Raw genomic sequence first — 3,671 nt, 5'->3', positions numbered from 1 at the left:
TTTCCCCAAGGGGTTTCACTTCCCTGCAGCCCAGGGAGGGAGGGCCGCCCGCGTGCGCATGTTTCTACGTGTGTGTGAGCATCCACGTGTGTGCGTGTGCATTTCTGGGGGTTATACGCACACGTGTGTCTGTGTGTGTGTGCGCGAGTCTGTGTGCAGGTGGGTTGTGCTCATTTGTCTGGGGTGTGAGTCGCGGTGCACTGTGCCTGTATGACCCGGAACATAGTTCTGGACCACACGGACCCCTGTGAGGCACTCAGACCCGCTCACGAACTTTGGGATGTGTTCCCCTCCTCAAAGCGCAGGGTGAAGTGTGGGCCAGCCCACTGGACAGCAGGTAAACAAGTAGGCAGGTATAATAAAAGGTAGATGTTTGGGACTTCCGCGGAGGGCCAGTGGTTAGGACTCAGCCCTTGCACTGCCGAGGGCCCGGGTTCAATCCCTGGTCAGGGAGCAGATATCCTACAAGCCGCACGGCGTGGCTAAAAAGAAACAAAAAGGTAGATGTTTTATGGAGGATCAGGGATGTCGGGGAAGGACAATGGAGGATCAGGGATGTCGGGGAAGGACAGTGGAGGATGCAGGGCTGGGAGGCCGAGGGAGGTGGGAAGGGTAGCCCCTCCAGGAGGGAAGGCAGGGTGGACACAGCACTGATGCCCAGAGGCTTTGATCAGGCCGAGCTTCGTACCAGCCTGGCCATGCACAGCGGTGTGACCTCAGCCGTGTCATTTAAACGCTCTGTACTTCAGTTTCCTGGGCTGAAAGTGGAGCTCGTAGAAGCAGGGCTGCACACGGTGCTGCACGGGTCAGTGGGGAAGGCCTGCAAAGGGCCCAGTGCCCGGCAAGTTCCCAGCAGTACGAACATCACTGTCATTGGAGTAACTCTTGTGACTCAGCCCCAGGCCAACCTAATGGCGACGCCATGGTAGGCTGCCCCAGTGACCTGTGTCACACACACGGTCCACATGCTTGCCCTGCACCCCTCCCATCCCAGCCATGCCCCACTCCTACAATGCCTTCTGCCCCAAATCACCCACAAAGCCACTTAGCAGCTCCTAATCTGCTGGAACCTCCGGGCCCCTTGTCATCACTCCAAGAAGTAAAAAGCCCATCGCTTACTAAGCAGGAAGAAATTCTAAAGATAAAATAAATAGGAATTAAGAACTCCCTCTTCAAGAGTTCAAGATTAATATATATTTTTTAAATTTTTATTTATTTTTGGCTGTGTTGGGTCTTCGTTGCTGCACACGGGCTTTCTCTAGTTGCAGCGAGCAGGGGCTACTCTTCGTTGCGGTGCACGGGCTTCTCATTGCAGTGGCTTCTCTTGTTGCAGAGCACAGGCTCTAGGTGTGCGGTCTTCAGTAGTTGTGGCTCATGGGCTCTAGAGCGCAGGCTCAGTAGCTGTGGCGCATGGGCTTAGTTGCTCTGCAGCACGTGGGATCTTCCCGGACCAGGGCTCGAACCTGTGTCCCCTGCATTGGCAGGCGGATTCTTAACCACTGTGCCAGCAGGGAAGCTCTCAAGATTAGTTTTTAAAAGTCAGAGGAATCAGGGACTTCCCTGGCGATCCAGTGGTTAGGACTCCGTGCTTCCACTGCAGGGGGCACGGTTCGATCCCTGGTCAGGGAACTAAGATCCTACATGCAGCATGGCAGGGCCAAAAAAAAAAAAGTAAGAGGAATCAAAAGGAAAAAGCAAGTAGTAAAGAAAAACAACATTGGGCCTCCCTGGCGGCGCAGCGGTTAAGAATCCACCTGCCAACGTGAGGCCGTGATAGTGAGAGGCCCGCGCACTGCGATCAAGAGTGCCCCGCTCACTGCAACTAGAGAAAGCCCTCGCACAGAAACGAAGACCCAACACAGCCAAAAATAAATTAATTAATTAATTTTTTTAAAAAAAAAAGATGCCTCTAAAAAAAAAAAAACTTCTTTTTCCCTGTACAGTGAGTTATATGCTGCTGCTATATTCAACCCACAGCAGTATACAGGTTGAGGTTTTAATGTGATGGATATATCATTTTTATAGATGATAATAAGGTCTCTGACCACCAGAGTTAAGAAAATGGATATAATAATAGGTAAAACTTATTGAGAATTATATATATTCACTCACTGAATCCTTGCAGGCCCCTTGACAGGTGGGTGAGCACACAGAGCACCTGGAGACTGGGTAACCTGCCCAGTCACACGGACGTGGCCCAGGCAGGGTCACCTGTCGCATCCCTGGCAGCAAGGCCGCAGGTCTGCAGGCGTCAGGGCAGCTTCCCCAGCACAGGTGGGACATCAGACAGAAAAGACCAGGCATAAGACGAATTTTCCAGATACAGGAGCTTGTGTTTTTAACAACTAAAGTATTCTTAGGAAGCAGAAAAGTCAGTGCTTCCACAGAACTGCTGTGTGGCATTGAAGAAAATCTGAACATTCCTCAGCCTTAATGACTTTATCTGCAAAGAGGGGGGAGTGACAGGTGCCTCCCACTAAGCCTTTTCCCAAATCAGTTTGTGTGTTTGTGAAACGACACAGGTGGAAATATTTTTAAAACTGTCAAGTAACTATGCAGTTATGCAGGGGAAGTAATGTTCCTTGCACAAGTCTTTCTAAAGTATGTTTTTTTCTGGCTTTGTAGAATGTACTGAACGTAATTTGACCTTTTACGCCGTGTCAGGGTCACGCTCAGGAGCCTTTATTTTATCCTCGTGTAGCTGCTGGGCCATCACACCGCGGTGTGTCCACGCTCAGCTCTGTTCTCAGTGGCTCTGTCCCTACACACTCTTTATATCAATATGACTCTCTGTCCCTCACCATGCAGTCAACCTGCTCCTTTTTTCTTTTTCTTTTTGGCTGTGTCACACGGCTTGCAGAATCTCAGTTCCTTGACCAAGGACTGAACCCAGGCCAGGGCAGTGAAAGTGCTGAATCCTACCACCACCAGGTAACTCTCCCACCTGCTCCTTCTGGAGGGTCTTTTCTCTAAACTCTCCCCTCTGAAGTGTCCCTTCTTGTTGGCTGTGGACTGAGGGACCAGATGACCAAAACTACAAGGCATGTGGGTCCCCAGCGAGAGCCTGGAGAGTCCTCCAAGCTGGGCACCTTCCTGACTGCACGGACTGATTCCCAGTAACGAAGGCAGACTGAGCCCAGGAATTAACCTCAGCTCCCCTCAAAACCCCATTAAATGACAGCAGAAGAGGTGTTTTGTTTTTGAAAGCATAGATCCACAAGGATGAAGAAAACAGGAGTGGAGAAAAGAGCAAAATATTTTTGGAACAAGTGCTAATAATTTGGAAGTCTCAAAAAGGTGGAATCTTCAACCAGCAGCGAGGAGGGCTAACGACCTCGCTGCTGAGAGCGGGAGTGGAGGTGGGTCCCAGACAGGAGGAACGCGGGAAGGATCCCAAGCTTTTCAGGGAGAAGCAGCCGGGCAGGCTGGACCGTTTAAAAACAAAAACAAACCAAAGAATCGAGAGCCATGGACATCCTTCCCGCTCGCTCTCCGTCCTGCAGAGCCCTACGGGTTTGCTTTCGGAGAAGGCAGCGGATTCTGGCCTCGTTGAGGATGGGGGTTCCCCACTACAAGTGAGGGCATTGTTGACATTTTGCATGTTGAGCTCTGAGTCTTCCGAGCTTTTCCCCTGTTTGTCTCCCAGACATCAGTAACCAGCTCATGCCCTC

The sequence above is a fragment of the Orcinus orca genome, chromosome 11 (assembly GCF_937001465.1).
Source record: "Orcinus orca chromosome 11, mOrcOrc1.1, whole genome shotgun sequence".
NCBI classification, from domain to species: Eukaryota; Metazoa; Chordata; class Mammalia; order Artiodactyla; family Delphinidae; genus Orcinus; species Orcinus orca.
Note: the sequence above shows the minus strand (reverse complement) of the source record.